The sequence below is a fragment of the Neophocaena asiaeorientalis genome, unplaced genomic scaffold (assembly GCF_003031525.2).
Source record: "Neophocaena asiaeorientalis asiaeorientalis breed wild unplaced genomic scaffold, Neophocaena_asiaeorientalis_V1.1 scaffold459, whole genome shotgun sequence".
Lineage (NCBI taxonomy): Eukaryota > Metazoa > Chordata > Mammalia > Artiodactyla > Phocoenidae > Neophocaena > Neophocaena asiaeorientalis.
Window position 1 is genome coordinate 27,769 of NW_020171821.1, and position 20,321 is coordinate 48,089.

Genomic DNA, 20,321 nt, shown 5'->3' on the forward strand with positions numbered 1-20,321 from the left:
TAGTAAATCAGTATCTGTTAAAATAATATTACCATGAAAAAGTGTAGTAATTTTAGCTGTTACTCTTAGTAAAAGAAAAATTATGGGGAAAAGTTCACAAGGAAACAAGTATGCAGATAATGAGGGCAGAGTCACTACTGAGTCCAAGTGAAGGATACAAAATGAGAAATTTGAGGGAAATAATGACAAAGATCATTTATTTCACTTTTATTTTTTTAGAGTAGCCCCGATTAAAGTGATGTTTTTTATATTTTTCCAGTCAAGGAAAATTACTATTGTTTCAAATGTTTATTCTTCTGTTAACTGAATTGCAAGTTATACCAAAGAAAAGAAACCGACAAAGTCACTACCCGGATATTCATGATGGTGGTTGAATGACTTTGTTTATGAAGGAAAGTAGTTCATCTCTCCACCTTAGGAAATCCTTTGCATCTGTGATGGCCTCCAGTTAACCTCTAAAAGTTTGGATGCTACACTTGAATTTACAGGATGAGGCAGCCCAACTAATCTGATTCCCTAAGAGAATTCCCTGAGCTGCTGAGGACAATAAAGTGGGAATCACCATATCGTTGCCCAAATGACAGACTAGTTCACTTTAAGTGTGTGGAAATTTGGGAACCAGATTTCATTCATAGTGATAGTCATTAAGAAGAAACTTTAAAAGGAAAATCATTTTTTTCAAAACTTATATTAAAACCACAATGAGAGTTTTGCCTATTTGGATAACTTCCTTGAGTATTTTTCTGTCAGTGATAATTAGGTCTCCTCACTCTTCTTTTATTCTCCATGATGTTTCTGTCATTGCTGGGTGTAAAGCAAGGGAAGAATAATCCTTTTGGCATCGATAGAGTATTGCATATTAGTGTTTGGGGGATGATGATCTGTAGAGAAATGAAAATATGAAAGTGTGGCATATGAATATTACCATTACAATATGACAGGTAGAGTAATGTAAAATGAGTTGATAAACATCAAAGCCTTTTTATGCTATACTTGAAAGGTAATTCTTTTATAGACATCTTTTTTTATCACATAAGTAGTATGTTTCATTTATACTTACCTTAGATACATTCAAAACTTTTATTTGGTTTTCACTTTTAACACTGAATCCTTTTAGTGAATTAAGAAACAATGAAAAAGATAGTCTTTCAAAGCATAATCAATAAATATACTCCCCCAAATTTCTATCACTGGGCTCATTCTCCTTATCCCATTTTTGGGCAAAAGTGTTTTCTTTCCATTTCTGTACTCCCCAAAATATCCCTGCCCTTTTAGGTGGGAGGGAGGCAAATATAGAGGGTAGGAATGGAAAGTGAGATGAGGTTTAATCTAGTAAAAAATATCTCCTCAGGCCCCATAGTGGTCACTGAAGAGTCTCTGTTACATAGGAAAAAAAAAAAAACTTTTGATGAACAGACAACTTCTAATTTCTGTATGAATAAAGGGATCCTAAATTACTTGCAATCATTATTCCAAAAGGAAAAATTAATTGTAAATAACAAGAAGTAAATTAAAGCAGGGCTCTGCCGGGTAATGCAAATCTTTTATAGTTTTGTTTCAGTTAACTGCCTCATTAATGATTTATAGATGTGTGTACAGCTGTGGGAACCATAGCATTATCTAATGCACTCAGAGAATAATTACATATGAAAAGAACTATGTAGCTCAAGGGAAAATCTCTGAAATTACTTACTGCCTTAACTTTAACCATATTAAAATGCAAAACATTTAGAAATAGATTATGATGTTTTATCATGTTTTTGACTCATAATGTTGCCAAGTTTTTAAAGAAAAACTGGGATTTTTCCATCATATTAAAATTTTTACATATTTCTCCAGTGCACAGCATGCAGAAACATCAAGGATTATCGGACAATGAAAGTAAGCAATTTATTTACTATTTAGGAGACCAATTCATAAAACATTTCTTCTCTTTGTGCATCGTTTATATATGAAGAGTAAAAATTTTCACTGTAAGACAATTTATAAGCCAAAAACATAATCTTTAATCTTTTAAAGTTATTATTATACTAGAACACAGGTAATTTTAAGATAAAATTCGTAGCACATCAGTTTCCCACCAGATTGCATCCAGTATTTAGGGCAATACTTTTTATTACATCCACTATTTCTTTACCTCCAGATTTTCCCAGATTTATTTTAACATCATTTGTTTCAATCCTTGTCCGTTTCTTCTTTGGTGACTATATTTCCTGCATTTTAACTGCCTAAATGATATATATCACCAAATATTTCTTGCCTGCTTTTGCTTCTGTGTTTGATGGACATATATATCACTTTGAACATCTAGGTTCTTAATTCTGACTTTATATTTACAAATAATACGTATTCACAATTTCAGAGACTTTTATTACCTCAGTGGAGCTTCAATATAAACAAATTTCTGGTTTTCTGGGTATGTTGAAGCAAAATAGAAATTGATAAAAAATGTGAGAGAGAAGTTAAAAAGCTACATATTTTTGGTTGTTAACACACTGCTTAGGAATATGTATCCTACAGATTAATTACAAGAAGTACAATCTGTAATTGGGCATAACTGACAAACACACTTAGACCTTACTCTTTTCTGTCAGAAGTTCTACTGAGTCAGGCTTTAGGTGACATTGAAATAACTTGTAACTCATACACAGCACTTTCTCACTGAAAAAAATGATAGCATGTACACATGATTGCTAGGAAGATAAAATGTAATACTGCATAGAATTAGCTGAAGATCATAAACTTAAAATAGGACTTTGTATTTTCCCATTAGGGTTGAATTTTTATTTAAACTTTCAGCATTAAACCAAATCAATGTGTTTTTTGTTTCATAGCAAAACCATGACTTTTAGTTAAAAACAAAACATATATTTAGAAAAAATGGAGGAGGCTGGACAGATGATCATTATGCCTTTTTCATTTCTAATTTATATGATTAAGTGGCAAATCTTTTCCATTTGTTCACATTAATGATATATTAGGGTATATAAAAAGATAAAAATTGTACCACATAAATAAATTTTAAAACGTTGATATTGGTAATATAGTGGAGAAGACCAAAATGAAATAGTAATGAAAAATAAATATAAATAATTCCAAGGGAACATTATACATTTTTTGGTTTTTGACCTTAAGTAAGACTTCCAATATTATTTGCACACATGAAACACGTGCACTTGGAAAAATCTTATTCTTTTAATATAATTTTTTTGTGATCTAGATATCCACTATTTCTATGGGAACCAAATTTCATGCTTTCACAGATTATGCACCTTTATACTTTACAACAGTTCAGAAGGTTTTATTTCCAGTGAAACTTTCTTAAAATCACTCAGCCATAAGGCACAAAGTCATTTTCTCGTTTCCTAATAATTCTAGACTTGGACCATATCAAAGCAAATCTTCAGATCTTCAGTTTTTGGGTTTTTTTTTTTTCAGATTTTCAGTTTTAAATGGAAGGGGAAAAACTGCCTAAGAGAATATTCCTGCTCTAATTTTTCTCAGATTCTTATTTAAAAGAACGTTTAATAAAAACCAGCAAATATTAATATAAGAAAAACAGCAAAAACAATAAGAAATAAAATTTTAAAATTAATAAGAAAAAGCTGCAAAACCTAAACAAGAGGCACAGCCCAATGTAATTAGTTTCAAAAAGTGGCAACCAAAGAAAGAAGTGATAATGCGGTAGAACAGATGTTAGAGAGGAATATAACAAGGCCCACTCCACTCCTACACTTTAGAAACTATAATGGTGATTCCATAAAACCCTGATAATTTTCACTAATTTTACCTAATGTGGGAAAGTAGACTAATTGGGTATCCTTATTTTGACTCTCTTAGAGAAAACAGATGCTGGAACATAAGTGTAAAACAGAGGAAGTTATGCAACTGAATTTCTCTGACAGAAGTGAAGATTCTAAGGCTAATTGAATTAGTGAAGTAAATTTGAAATTGGAGGATACAAACCAAGGGAATGGAATACATTTGACAATTAGGAGAGTTCATTTTGGTACAGCAGACAAAACAAAATCTGGGAAAGGGAATCCAGGCACAAGATTGTCCTTTCTTCTCTCCATGGAAGCAGACTACAGAAAAAGTGGATAGGGCATTAAGAGACCAGCCTGAAACAACTGTTCCTTGGAGGAAACATTTAACTCTCAGAAGCATTGTCAAGGGAGTTAAAGTTACCCATCTTAAAGGAGAACAAAGAAAAGGTCTAGACAAAGCTACAGGGATTCCACAGTGTGAAAAAGCTAAAAAGATTTAGCATGGATATTAATGGCAATGCATTACAACAAAAGAAGAAAAATGTGAGACATTTTCAATACAAAAGAGAGAGAAAGAAACTATACCTAAAGAAAACATAAGCCAAGGAACACAAGGCAAGTCACCACAAATGTTTTTTACTGCAGATCAACTTGGATTAAACAAAATGAGCTAAAATATGATAGAAAAAATGATATTATTGACTTAATAAATCAAGGGTCAAATCTTCTTTAGTTAATTAATAAACTAGAAATAGCAAAGAAAAGATATGGATAAAAAGCAAGTTATTAACATGGAGGAAAAGCTTAAGATAATTACAGTGAACACAACTGTGAAAGACTAACTAAACAGAAAAAAATAGACATGAAAGACAAAGAAAATTTCCTATGTGGATAACTGGTGTCTCTAAAGTAAAGAACTCAACATATTGATTAGGAAAATTATTAAAATATATAATAAAAGTGAATTTCCAGAGAAAGAAGAAAGAGTTATAAGAGCTTCCAGGAAAAACTGACACTGAATGGTCACACTAACTAAGACATATCCCATGGTTAAGTGATTGAACTTTAAGACAAAGAAACATCTTATTACTAAAGGGAATAAAATGTGACCCAAGAATTCTTCACCTAGAAAAAAATGGTGAAACACAAAGGCAATAAGCATTCTAAAATATGAAAGAATTGAAGAAGTAATATTTCTGAAAGCTTTTTTTTTTTTTTTTAAACATCTTTATTGGGGTATAATTGCTTTACAATGGTGTGTTAGTTTCTGCTTTATAACAAAGTGAATCAGCTATACATATACATATGATCCAAGCTTTTTGAAAAAAAAAACTCCTTGATGATGAAACCAAGTGAATTAAGAGATACATCAAATAAAGAACAAAGCACACAATTATAAACTTGTGCAAATTTTAGTAACAGAAGATACTTAAATAATATAAATCTTGATGGTGTAAAAATAATAACATAAATCTCAAGTCAGGAAAAGGAAGAGAGGGAGGTATGACAACATGTAAGAATACTATGTCTATCTTTTAGGCACAGAGCCAATTGATACTCTGTAAACTTTAAAAGAGGAATTAAAGACACAAAAAGCAAACAATTGTTTTCAGAATCTATTTTCTTATATTTAGAGATAAATATCAAGGAACAATTTCTTTTTTGAAAAAAACACTTTATTGAAGTATAATTGATATAAAAAAGCTATACATAATTAATGAATACAAATTGATGAGTTTGGAGATAAATATACATCCATAAAACCACCACCAATATCAATGCCATAAACATATTCATCACCTCCAAAGTTTTCTCCTACTCTCTTTATTATTGTTACTACTTTTGTACTACTTTTGTGTGATAAGAACACAACATATTATCTACCTTGTTGGCTAATTTTTAAGTATATAATACAGTATTATAAACTATAGGTACTATATCATATGGTAGTTCTCTAGGACTTAGGCTAAGTGAAATAAGCAAGAGAGAGAAGGACAAATACTACATGTTACTACTTAGATAAGAAATCTAAAATAGTCTAACTCATAGAAGCAGAGAGTACAATGGTGGTTACCAGGGGCCGGGGGTAGGAGGAAACTGGGAGGTATTAGTCATGGAAATAATTTCTTATGAAGTAATACTTTTTAAAATCTTCAGCATTTCCCTAAATTTCACTTCAGTTTCTTGTTAAACTCATATAAATTTTCATTGAATACTTATTTTTTAAAATAATGCATGCATTAGGGTCCAATACTTATCAAACATTTTCTAATATTAATTTATTTATCTATCATCAATCTATCATCATCTATCTAAATACCTACCTATCCATCTGTCCATCCATCCATCTATCCATTTACCTTTATATCTTTCTAATTCATTGCCTGGAATGATATTCAGATGATGTGCATAATTAGGTATGGTACAACAAACCCTGTGTTTTTTTTGCATTTTCCTATATACATTTTCTTAATTTCTTAAATTATATATAATATTTTTCCAAAAACAAAAAATAATGATTTTTGTTAAAAAACAAACACAATTTGATAAAGCAAGATGGAATGGTTCTATGATTTAAATAAATCACAATCTTCCAGACCTTCATAAAATGTACTTTTACTTTGGGGACTAATGTTGATACAAATTTGGCACTAATAGATACTCACCTAGTTCTTTAGGGAGAATCATACCTGATGCATGAATGCCTGTAAAAACAACCTTGAAAACTGTCATCCAGCATCTGCTTAAACACTCTCAGTGATGAAGAGCTTACTATATCACAAGGTTGTCTTTTGCATTTTAGGATTTCTTTACATTTTTAGAACATTTTTTCTTTAAATTGGTCTAAAATAGCTATCAGTCTTAAAACTAATTCCTCTTCCACATTAGAGCATTCTTATGTTTGGAAAGAGCTATTGCTTGTCTTTCCATTTTAATTTATTTTTTCAAATTCTGTAGTTCCTTTAATTTTTCTTCATGTATCAGTGCTGTGAATACCCTTACTATTTGGTCATTCTCCTCTGGTTTCATACTTTTTACTGTGTCATCTATAACTGTGGTACTATCAATTCCATTTTTTAGATGGGAATATCTATTAGTGCATTCTAGGAAGGGAATGACCATTTGAATTCAGTTCAGTCTTTGACTGACATGAGCTCACCATTGTCTTTTTCACAAATGCTGAGAAAAATACTCCTTGTTTTGTATGGCGTAGGTTGTTTTTTTTTTTTTTTAATTGGACCACAGGTACATCTTGTAAATGTCTTATTTTTGTATGTGATTATCTATTATTTATATTTATTTGTTTTTTAGGCCACTTTATTCAGCCCATCAAGATGATTTGAAATTTTCTTCTTGTTAACTATGTATTTAATGTAGTCTCTGGTCACAAAATATACCAGCATGCTGTCAAGTCAATAAAATTTAAAATAAAATTCAAAGCCAAAGGATCACAAAAGCTCCCATATTTTGAGTTGCAGTACAACCCCTCGTTTCACCTTGAGGATTATTAATTACCTCCTTTTAATCAAACCATAGAGACACAGAAGATAATCTTAAAGCTTTAATATAACTTTCCATCCAGTACAGGAATTCCTGCTATGGCATCTCTAAAAGTTTCTCCTTAAAGCGTAGGAGGAGCACAAGGATTAGAAAAAAGGAGCACACATCTCTACTCCTCAATATATTTAAAAATTCTTCTTTGCATCTTCATATTTCTCTGTGTAATTTTAGGCTTTCATTTTTCTGTTCTACAATTGAGATCAACACAGAATGAGACTCGTCCGTATTCTATATGACAATTTTCTAAGATTTGAAGGAGCTATAATATTTATTTTCAGTTGTGTCTTATCCAGGTTAACACATGAAATTTTTCAAAATTTCTAACATGGTTTTTGTTATAAAGCATTTCAAATACAGAACATGTAGAAAACAATATTATAAACAACCATGAACCAATTACAAAATTTTAATAGTCTCATATTTTTTCAAATTATTATTAAAAGAAATAAAATGCTGCAATGATCATAGTGATGCATACATGTTTTCAAATTACCGTTTTTTTTTTTGTTGTTGTTCTTTGGACAAATACCCCAAAGTGGAATAGTTGGTTCATACGGTAGTTTTATTCTTAATTTTTTGAGGAATCTCCATACTGTTTTCCATAGTGGCTGCACCAATGTACAGTCCCATCAACAGTGTACAAAGGTTCCATTTTCTCCACATCCTCTCCAACATTTGTTAACTCTTGTCTTTTTGATAATAGCCATGCTAATAGGTGTGAGGTAATCTCTTATTGTGGTTTTGATTTGCACTTTAGTAATAATTAGTGATGTTGAACATCTTTTCATGTGCCTGCTGGCCATCTGTATTTCTTCTTTGGAAAAATGTCTATTCATATCCTCTGCCTGTTTTTTAATCAGGTGTTTGTCTTTCAGTTGTTGAATTGTATGAATTCTTCATATTTTTTGCATATTAACCCTTTATTGAATATATGATTTGCAAATATTTTCTCCTACTCAGTAGGTTACCTTTTTATTTTGCTGATGGTTTCCTTTGCTGTGCAGACTCTTTTTAGTTTGATGTAATCTTTTTGCCTTTGTTGCCTATTCTTTTGGTATCAAATCCAAAAAATCTAATTTAAGATATATGCACCCCACATTCATTGCAGTATTATTTACAATGGCCAAGATATGGAAACAACCTAAGTGTTCATCAAAGAATTAATGGATAAAGAAGATGTGGTATGTATGTGTATATATCTATATCTATATATCTATATCTAAAACATCTATATCTATATCTAAAATGGAATAGTACTCAGCCATAAAAAGAATGAAATCCTGCCATTTGTGAACAACATAGATGAACCTTGCAGGTATTATGTCAAGTGAAAGAAGTCAGAGAAAGACAAATACCATATGATTTCACTCATATGAGGAATCTAAACAAAAAAACAAATGAAGAAACAAAATAAAACAAAAACAAACTTATACAGAAATCAGATTAGTTGTTACCAGAGGGGAAAGTGTTTTGAGGTGGGCAAAATGAGTGAAGGTGGTCAACTGTATGGTGATGGATGATAAGTAGACTTATGGCAGTGATGACTTTGTAGTGTGTACAGATGTAGAATTATAATGCTATATACCTGAAAATTATATAATACAATAAAGAATAATAATACCAAACAAAACAAAAAGAAATAAAATGTTATACACATAGTTATAGTGCCATGTGTGCCTCTCATCAATTCCATTTGTCTTTCTCCTCATTGGTGATGGCTCTACTGAATATTATTGAATTTTACACGTATTTATACATATGTGAGTTAGTGTAATCACTCATTATATATCTGTGCATTCACTAGTGATAAAAAAATTGCTGTGATGATGTAACATTTTATATCATGATATAATACTGTACTTAAATATGTAAGTTGTATATTTTATCTAATGTGGTAAAGATTTATCCATGTTGATGCATTTGATCTAGTTCATTCATTCTCACTGCTGAATAGATTTTATTGGATGTATATACCAAAAGATATTCATCCACTTTTCAACTGATGTATATTTAGACTCACTCATTCTTTTTTAAAACATATTTATTGGAGTATAGTTGTTTTACAATGTTGTGTTAGTTTCTACTGTAAAGCAAAGTGAATCAGCTATATGTATAAATATGTCCCCTCTTTTTTGGATTTCCTTCCCATTTAGATCACCACAGAGTAGGTTCTCATTAGTTATCTATTTTATACATAGTATCAATAGTGTATATATGTCAATTCCAATCTCCCAGTTCATCCCACCACCACCCTTTCTCCCTTGGTATCCATATGTTTGTTCTCTATGTCTGTGTCTTTATTTCTGCTTTGCAAATAAGATTGTTTATACTAATTTTTTTTCAGGTTCCACATACATGTATTAATATAAGATATTTGTTTTTCTCTTTCTGACTTACTTCACTCTGTATGACAGTCTCTAGGCCCATCCACGTCTCTACAAAAGACCCAATTTTGTTCCTTTTATTGTCGAGTAATATTCCATTGTATATATGTACAATATCTTCTTTATCTGTTCCTCTGTTGATGGACATTTAGGTTGTTTTCATGTCCTGGCTATTGTAAATAGTTCTGCAATGAACTTTGGGTGTATATGTCTTTTTGAATTATGGTTTTCTCAGGGTATATGCCAAATAGTGAGATTGCTGGGTCACATGGTAGTTCTATTCTTAGTTTTTAAGGAACCTCCATATTGTTCTCTATAGTGGTTGTATCAATTTAAATTCCCACCAACAACACAAGAGGGTTCCCTTTTCTGCACACCCTCTCCAGCATTTAGTTTGTAGATTTTTTATTAATGGCCATTCTGACCAGTGTGAGGTGATATCTCATTGTAGTTTCTACTTGCATTTCTCTAATAATTAGTGATGTTGAGCATCTTTTCATGTGTCTGTTGGCCATCTGTAGTCTTCTTTGAAGAAATATATACTTAGGTATTCCACCCACTTTTTGATTGGCTTATTTTGTTTTTGATATTGAGCTGCATGAGCTGCTTGTATATTTTGGAGATTAATCCTTTGTCAGTTGCTTCATTTGCAAATATTTTCTCCCATTCTGAGGGTTGTCTTTGTGTCTTATTTATGGTTTCCTTTGCTGTGCAAAAGCCTTTAAGTCTAATTACGTTCCATTTTTTAAAATTTTTGTTCTTATTACTCTAGGAGGTGGGTCAAAAAAATCTTGCTGCAGTTTATGTCAGAGTGTTCTGCCTATGTTTTCTACATGTAAAAAAAATGAAATTAGAACACTCCCTAACACCTTATACAAAAATAGATTCAAAATGGGTTAAAGACCTAAATGTAAGGCCAGACACTATTAACCTCTTAGAGGAAAACATAGGCACATCACTCATTCTTTTATTGATTTTTCTTTTCATTTCTGTCACCAAGAGGCTTACTATGAACACTTTTATACATCTCATTGCATAGATATTCAGTTTTATATAGGCTAAATTGGAATTGATTGATCAGGTTATTAGATTTTTGTATCCTGAACTTTACTAGATATTGTCAAATTGCTCTTGAAATTAATTGTACCAACTTATAAACCCACATTCGTTATGTTACTCTTTCTGTTTCTCTACATCATTGCCAACATTTATTGCCTGATTGATTTTTTTGTCAGTCATATGGATGTGAAATAGTATCTTCATTTTAAAATTTACATTTATTTGATTACTAATGAAGTTGAGCATTTTTTATATGTTCATTGGCCATTCTTTTTTTAAATTACCTATTCATTGACATTGCCCATTTTTATTGATTTTTCTTTATGTTATTAATTTGGAAGTATTCTTTCTGCATTCTGCCAGTAATGTACATTGCTAACGTCTTCTAATACATGACTTACTTGCAATTTTGTTTCGATGTCTTATTGTGAAGAATATTTTAAGCTTAGGGTGGCCAATTTATCATTTTCTCATTATTTTTGTGGGTACTTTCTTTGTGTATAATTGAATAAATCCTATCCGACCCAATGAACATTGCAATAGTATCTTGGATCCCCCTCGAAATGTTATAAACATTTTTTTCCACATTAAGTTTTTTAATTTCTCTGAGCTAGCTTAGTTTTTTGTACATTAGACATAATAATATTTACATATAGAATTTCTGTAAGAATTAAATGAGATAACATATATAAAAACACAGTTTTGCAAGAAACAGCACAATGGCTTTTTTTCATTTTCTGTGGCCCTGGACAGGCTCCTGGGAAGAGCACTGCCTGGTTACAGGAACAAATGCAGCCTTAGTCTTTGCAAATACATCAGAAAAAAATAAGCCAAGGGCAGAAGACACATGCCCAGTCAAGGTTAAAACTAAATGAATTTCGTAATGTGTTCTCTCTTCTCACTTCAATTAACTATTATATTTCCACTGTTTCATAGAGACAAAAATTAATTTATCCTATTTTTCATAGATGGGAAGGCTTCAACTATGTGCATTAAATTTTGTTATTCATAGAAACATCCATAAGTGGTGGAAAAGAAATTTACAAAGAGACTTTCTAAGGAGCATTCATTGCAAAATGAGTGGGAAAGAGGGCAAGTGCTATGTCTGTGTGGTACAGGGTGGCATTAAAGTCTTTGAAGATTGTCCTAAGGGCATATGGAAAATGAAGAAACATTTACTGCAGAAAATATTGGGAAGAACAGCAAGAATCTGTGGCACTTGAACCATGACTTACTCCTTGTCTTCTTACACCACAGCTCAGTGTAACAGAGACTACTCAAAGTAGATGTGGCCAAGAAAATGGGAATCCCTATCTCTCAAGCTCTGATTCTTAAGAATTCCACACATACACACTATGAGTTCAGCAAATTTGCAGGATACAAGATCAATATACAATAACAATTGTATTTCTGCACACTATCAAGAAACTGTGCAAAAATGAAATTAAGGAAACCATTTCACTTAAAACAACATTAAAAATATTGAAAATATTTTGAAATACATTTAACAAAATAAGTGCAAAACTTAGACTCTGAAAATTACAAAACTTTGTTGAAAGAAATTAAAGAGCTAAATAACATAAGCAAATATACATCCCACTTTCATGTATTAAAGGCAATATTGTTTTCAGGACAATACTTCTCAAACTGATCTACAGATTTGGTGAAATCCCTATAAAATATTAGAGCTGGTTTCTTTGAAGACCTTAAAAGCTGACCATAAAATTCATATAGAAATTGAAGGGACCCAGAACAACCAAAACAATTTCGAGACAAAAATGAAGAAGGCTTAATATTTTCTTTTTTAATTTTTATTTTATATTGGAGTATAGTTGATTAACAGTGTTGCATTAGTTTCAGGTGTACAGCAAAATGACTCACTTATACTTATAGAAGTATCTATTCTTTTTCAAGTTCTTTTCCCATTTAGGTTAACACAAAATATTAAACAGAGATCCCTGTGTTATACAGTAGGTCCTTGTTGGCTATCTATTTTAAATATAGCACTGCATATACGTCAATGCCAGACTCCCAATCTATCACACCCCCCACCCTTCTCCCCTGGTAACAAAACGTTTGTTCTCTAAGTCTGTGAGTCTGTTCCTGCTTTGTAAATATGTGCACTGTATAATTTTTATAGATGCATATAAGTGATATCATATGATATTTGTCTTTCTCTGTCTGAATTACTTCATTTAGTACGATAATCTCCAGATCCATCCATGTTGCTGCAAATGTCATTATTTCATTCCCTTTTATGGCTGAATAATATTCCATTGTATATGTGTACAACATCTTCTTTATCCATTCATCTGTCAATGGAAATTTAGGTTGCTCCCATGTCTTGGATATTGTAAACAGCACTGCAATGAATATTAGGGTGCATGTATCCTTTTGAAACATGGCTTTCTCTGGATAAATGACCAGGAATGAGATTGCTGGATCATATGGTAGCTCTATTCTTAGTTTCTTAATGAACCTCCATACTGTTTTCCATAATGGCAGTACCAATTTATATTCCCACCAACAGTGTAGGAGGGTTCCTTTTTCTCCACACCCTCTCCAGCACTTATTGTTTGTGGACTTCTTTATGATGGCAATTCTGACTGGTGTGAGGTGATATCTCATTGGAGTTTTGACATGCGTTTCTCTAATAATTACCGAAAATGAGCATTTTTTCATGTGCATCTTGGCCATCTGTATGTCTTCTTTGGAGAAATGTTTATTTAGGTCTTCCACACATTTTTTGGTTGGGATGTTTATTTGATATTGAGCTTCATGAGCTGTTTGTAAATTTTGGACATGAATCCCTTGTCTGTTGCATTGTTTGCAAGTATTTCCTCCCATTCTGTGGAGTGTCTTTTCATTTTGTTTAAGGTTTCCTTTCATGTTCAAAAGCTTCTGAGTTTAAATGGGTCCCATTTGTTTATTTTTGGCTTTATTTCCATGATTCTAGAAGATGGATCAAAAAGGATCTTGCTGTGACTTATGTCAAGGTGTGTTCTGTCTATGTTTTCCTCTAAGAGTTTTATAGCATCTGGTCTTACATTTAGGTCTTTAATCCATTTTGAGCTTATTTTTGTGTATGGTGTTAAAGAATGTTCTAAGTTCATTTTTTTACATGTAGTTGTCCAGTTTTCCCAGCACCAATTATTGAAGAGACTGTTTTTTTCCTCCATTGTATATTCTTGCCTCCTTTGTCATAGATAAATTGACCAGAGGTGCATAAGTTTTTTTCTGGGATTTCTATCCTGTTCCATTGATCTATGTTTTTGTTTTTGTGCAAGTACCATATTGTTTTGAAGACTGTAGCCTTGTAATATAGTCTGAAGTCTGGGAGACTGATTCCTCCAGCTCCGTTTTTCTTTCTCAAGATTGCTTTCTCTACTCAGGGTATTTTTGTCTCCACACAAATTTAAGATTTTTTGTTGTATTTCTGTGAAAACTGCAACTGTTCATTTGATAGGCCTTGCATTGAATCTGTAGACTCTCTTAGGTAGTATAGTCATTTTGAAAATATTCATTCTTCCAATCCAAGAAAATGGTATATCTTTCCATCTGTTTGTGTCATTTTAAATTTCTTTCATCAGCATCTTATAGTTTTCAGAGTACAGGTCTTTTGCCTCTTTAAGTAGGTTTATTTTATTCTTTTTGATGTGATGGTAAATGGGATGTTTCTTTAATTACTCTTTCTTATTTTTCATTGTTCGTGTATAGAAGTGCAACGGATTTCTGTGTATTTATTTTGTACCCTGCAACTTTACTGAATTCATTGAAGAGCTCTAGTAGTTTTCTGGTAGCATCTTTAGGATTTGATATGTATACTATCATGTAATCTGCAAACAGTGACAGTTTTACTTCTTCTGTTCCAATTTTGATTCCTTTTACTTATTTTTCTTCTCTGATTGCTGTGGCTAGGGCTTCCAAAACTATGTTGAATAAAAGTGGTGAGAGTGGACATCCTTGTCTTATTCTTGATCTTAGAAGAAATGCTTTCAGGTTTTCCCCATTGAGAATTATGTTGGCCATACGTTTGTCATAAATGACCTTTATTATGTGGAGGTATGTTCCCTCAATGTCCAATTTCTGTAGAGTTTTTATCATAAATGGGTGTTGCCAGATGCCCCAGGCTTGGGAGCCTGATGTGGGGCTCAGAACATTCACTACTGTGGAAGAAGAAGTTCACAGAACTTCTGTGACATAATTATTTTCCAGTTTGTGTGTCACCCACACGGCAGGTATGGGATTTGATTTTATCGTGATTGCACCACTCCTAAACTCTTGTTGTGGCTTCTTTGTCTTTGGATATATGATATCTTTTTAGGTAGCTTCCAGCTTTTTCTTTTTGTTTTCTTTTGTACATAGTTGTACAGAAGTTAGCTGTTATTTTGGTGTTTTCATAAGATGTGAGCTCATGTCCTTCTACTTTGCCATATTTTCTCTGTCTGAGAAGGGTAAATATTTTCTAATTTTAAAATTAATACAAAGCAAAAGTAATCAAAATAATTTTGTATTGGAATAAGAATAGCTGTATGGAACAGTGGAATAGAATTAAAAGTCCAGAAATAAAACCTCACATTTTATGGTTAATTCTTTTTTGTCAAAGGAACTAAAATGTTTGAATGGCATAAACAAGTAGGACTGGTACAACTGGATACTCCCATGAGAAAAACACAAAAACATAAATAACCCAATTAAAACATGGGCAAAAGGCTTAAATAGACACTTCTCCAAAAAAGATATGCAAATGGACTATAAGTGCATAAAAAAATGCTTAACAATTTTAGTTATTTGGAAAATGCAAAGAAAAAAATCTCAATAAGGTACCACTTTACATTCACTAAGAAGGTGATAATTAAAATCAAGAAAAGAAAATAGCAAGTTGTGTTGGTGAAGATGTGGAGAAATTAGAAAAAGTGTACTTTGCTTGTGGAAATGTAAAATGGTGAATCTGCTGTGGAAAACAGTTTGGCAGTAACTCAAAAAGTTAAACATAGCATTGACATATGACCCAATAATTCCACTCCTAGGTATATATATCCCAAATTATTAAAAACAGGTATTAAAACAAATATTTGTACTTGAATGTTTATAGCAACACTACTAACAATATCAAATATGGCAAAATAACACAAATGTACATCAACTGATGAATGGATAGAGAAATTTGGTACAACCATACAGTGGACTATTATTTAGCCATAAAACAAGTGAAGTTCAGATGTATCTTTTCAAATCGGAGTTTTCTCTGGAGATATGCCCAGGAGTGGGATTTCTGGGCAATTCTAATTTTTGTTTTATTGTTTGTTTTTTACTTTTTATTTTATATTGGAGAACAAGTGATTAACAATGTTGTGTTAGTGTCAGGTGTACAACAAAGTGATTCAGTTATACATGTACATGTATCATCTATTCTTTTTCAAATTATTTTCCCATTTAAGTTGTTACATAATATTGAGTAAAGTTCTCTGTGCTATGGAGTAGGTCCTTGCTGGTTATCTATTGTAAATATAGCAATGTGTACATGTCAATCCCAAACTCCCTAACTATCCCTCCGCCCAATCTTCCCCCCTGGGAACCAAAAGTTTGTTCTCCAAGTCTCTGAGTCTCTTTCTGTTTTACAAATAATTCATTTGTATCATTTTTTAGATTCTGCATATAAGCAATGTCACAATATATTTGTCTTTGTCTGACTTAATTCACTCAGTACGACAATCTCTAGGTCCATCCAGATTGTTGCAAATGGCATTATTTCATCCTTTCATATGGCTGAGCAATAATCTATTGTATCTATATTTACCACATCTTCTTTATCCATTCCTCTGTCAATGGACATTTAAGTTGCTTCCATGTCTTGCCTATTGTAAACAGTGCTGCAATGAACATTGGGGTGCATGTGTCCTTTCAGACAATGTTTTTCTCCAGATATATGCCCAGGAGTGGGATTGCAGGATCATATGGTAACTCCATTTTTAAGTTTTTGAATGAAACTCCATACTAATTTCCATCGTAGCTGAACCTATTTATATTCCCACCAATAATGTAGGAGGGTTTCCTTTACTTCACACCCTCTCCAGCATTTATTTGTAGACATTTTAATGTTGGCCATTCTGACTGGTGTGAGGCAATAGCTCATTATAGTTTTGATTTACATTTCTCTAATAATTAATGATGTTGAGCACATTTTCTTGTCCTTATTGGCCATCTGTATGTCTTTTTTGGGGACATATCTATTTAGGGCTTTGGCCCATTTTTTGATTCGGTTGTTTGTTTTTTTTTGTTATTGAGTTGTATGAGCTGTTTGTATATTTTGGAAATTAAGCCATTGTCAGTTGCATCATTTGAAGACCTTCCAGTCCACAGGTTTCCTTACTTTGTTTATAGTTTCTTTTGCTGTGCAAAAGCTTATAAGTTTGATTATGTCCCATTTGTTTATTGTTCCTTTTATTTCTATTGCCTTAGGAGACTGACTTAAGAAAACATTGCTATGATTTATGTCAGAGAATGTTTTGCCTATGCTCTCTTCTAGGAGCTTTACAGTGTCATGTCTTATAGTTTTACAGTGTCATGTCTTATATTTAAGTCTTTAAGCCATTTTGAGTTTATTTTTGTGTACAATGTGATCAACTTCATTTATATACATACAGCTGTCCATCTTTCCCAACACCACTTGCTAAAGAGACTTTTTCTCCATTGTACATTCTTGCCTCCTTTGTCAAAGATTAATTGACTGTAGGTGTGTGGGTTTATTTCTGGGCTCTCTATTCTTTTTCATTGATCCATATGTCTGTTTTTGTGCCAATACCATGCTGTTTTGATTACTGTAGCTTTGTAGTATGGGAGAGTTATGCCTCCAGGTTTGTTTTTGTTTTTTTTTTCCCCCTCAAGATTGCTTTGGTAATTCTGCATCTTTTATGCTTCCACATAAATTTTAGGATTATTTATTCTAGTTCTGTGAAAAATGTCATCCCAGCATCATCAGGATGGTTCAACATATGCAAATCAATCAATGTGATATACTATATCAACAAAAGAAAAGGCAATCTACATGATCATCTCAATAGATGCAGAAAAAACATTGGCTAAAATACAATATCCATTCATGGTAAAAACTCTTACCACAATGTGTAAAGGGGAAACATATCTCAACATAATAAAACCTATTTATGACAAATCCATAGCCCACATAATACTCAATGGTGAAAAGCTGAAAGCCTTCCTGCTAACATCTGGAACAAGACAAGGATACACACTCTCATCACTTCTATTAAACATAATATTGGAAGTCCTAGCCACAGCAATCAGACAAGAAAAAGAAATAAAAAGGTATCCAAACTGGAAGGGAAGAGGTAAAATTTTCATTATATTCAGATGACATGATACTATATATAGAAAACCCTAAAGACTCCACATAAAAGCTACTAGAACTGATAAAGGAATTCAGCAAGGTAGCAGGATACAAGATTAACACACAGAAATCTGTTGCATTTCTTTACACTAACAATGAAATATCAGAAAAGGGATGTAAACAAACAATCCCTTTAAGAACCCCATCCAAAAAAATGAAATACTTGGGAATAAACCTCACCAAGGAGGTGAAAAACTTATATGTTGAGAACTATAAAACGTTGATAAAGCAAACTGAAAATGATTCAAAGAAATGGAAAGGTATCCCATGATCTTGGATTAGAAGAATTAATATTGTATTTTTTTCTTGTTACTGCTCTGCTTGGGTAATTTACATTATTGCATCTTCCAGGTCAGTTATGCTTTCTTCTGTATCACCTAGTCTGCTGTTAATTCCTTCTATGATGTTTTTCATTTCACTTATTGTAATTTTCAGTTTAGACTGGTTCCTTTTTATATTTTCTAGTTCATTGATAAAATGCTGATTGTGTTACCTATTATTTTCTCTAATTCTGCTATTCTTATTATTTATGTTTGGAAAATCTTTTTCTGGCAAATTAGTTATTTCTGTTTTATTAGTTGATATTTCAGGTGTTTTTCTTGTTCTTTCAATTGAAACATATTCCTCTGTCTTCTCATTTTCCTTAACTTTCTTTGTCTCTCTGAAATTAGGTGAAACAGTTACCTATTATGGTCTTGAAGGGGTGTTTTTCTGTGGGAGCATCCTAACACAGTCTGAGTGTACCCAATAGCTTTGGTGAGAGAGCTGGATTTGACATGAGCATGAGTCATGTCATTCCCCAGGGTATGCTGGCAGCTATCACTTTGGTAGAAGGTAAGGCTGGATATGGAAGTGCTAGGACCAGAACCAGGTATGAGCTGGAGTTTCTTCTCTGCTCAACAGTTAGTACCACCCTATTAGGGGTGGAGGGGAGTCCTGAGGTGCTGGAGTTGAAGCTCTGAAGTTCAGGTCTAAGTTGGCTCCATTTCCTTTTAAGTGTGTGCACTCCCCACTCCCAGCACTGGCTCCCACCACAGAGGGGAGTGTTGTTGTGCCAAAAGGACCTAGTGTTGGCACTTGGCATGGGTCTGAGCGTGGGCTGTTGTGACCCAGCCAGCGTCAGGGTCTCAAACTGCTTCTGGTGTGCTCCCTCTATAAGCACCATTAAAGGCTGTCACCACCCCACTCAGATGTTGCTCTGAGTATGAGCCACGTTTTTCCCTCACAACTGAGCTCTCCACTTTGGCTGCAGCAACCTTCATCCCAGTGTGGAACTGCATCAAGAAACAAGGAGGACTGGAGGGAGCATTGGCCAAGGCTGGGGCACATTCCTGGGCGGTCATGGGAAATAGTTTAGAAACTGTTTAACTGTTAGAAACTGTTAGAAACTTTTTAACTAACTGGAAACTGGAGAATTACTCTAGTACAACTATGGCTGTAAGAAACACACAGACCTAATTGGGTAGGAAGTGAATAAAAGCAGTTGGGTTGGGACCTGTGCCCTTAGGACAGGACTCAGAGGAAAAGGGAGGTTACACAGAAAGCACCTACCCAGGGAAATGAGCAGTGAAAACCACATTTTGAATTCCCCAGTCCTGGGGTCCTACACTGGGGATATGAGCACACTTGGCTGGTTGGAGGACTGCTAGGACTAAAGAAAAGGCAATGGGAAGCTTGGATTCTTCCTATGAGAAACACATGTGCTTGTTTGCCCCCAAGACAAGACAGTGAGAGTCCTGCTCTAGCTGCTGCTGGGCTCCCTGTGGCTATCTCAGGGTGCTCACCAGCCTAAGCCAAGCAAGCATTCCTCCACTCCTTTGCTCCATGTCACAGCACAGCACTGGACCGGGGCAGCCATGACTGAAGAGAAGTTTCGACCATGAGACACAGTGGTGACCAGCTCCTGGGGCAGAACCTGGGTGGAGTAGCGGCAGCTGTTGTTGGCACTTACTCTAGCAGTACATCAGGGGCACCCCAGATCTCTGAAAGTGGCTACTGCTCCACAGCTCACATCCCAATAAGTGCTGAGAGTCCATGCAGGCTCTGAACACCATGCAATGTGGCTCCACAACAGGGTGGGGCAAGGGAGGCTGGCAGAAGTGATTGGTTGTAAGGGACAAAGGGGACTTAAATCCAAGGCTG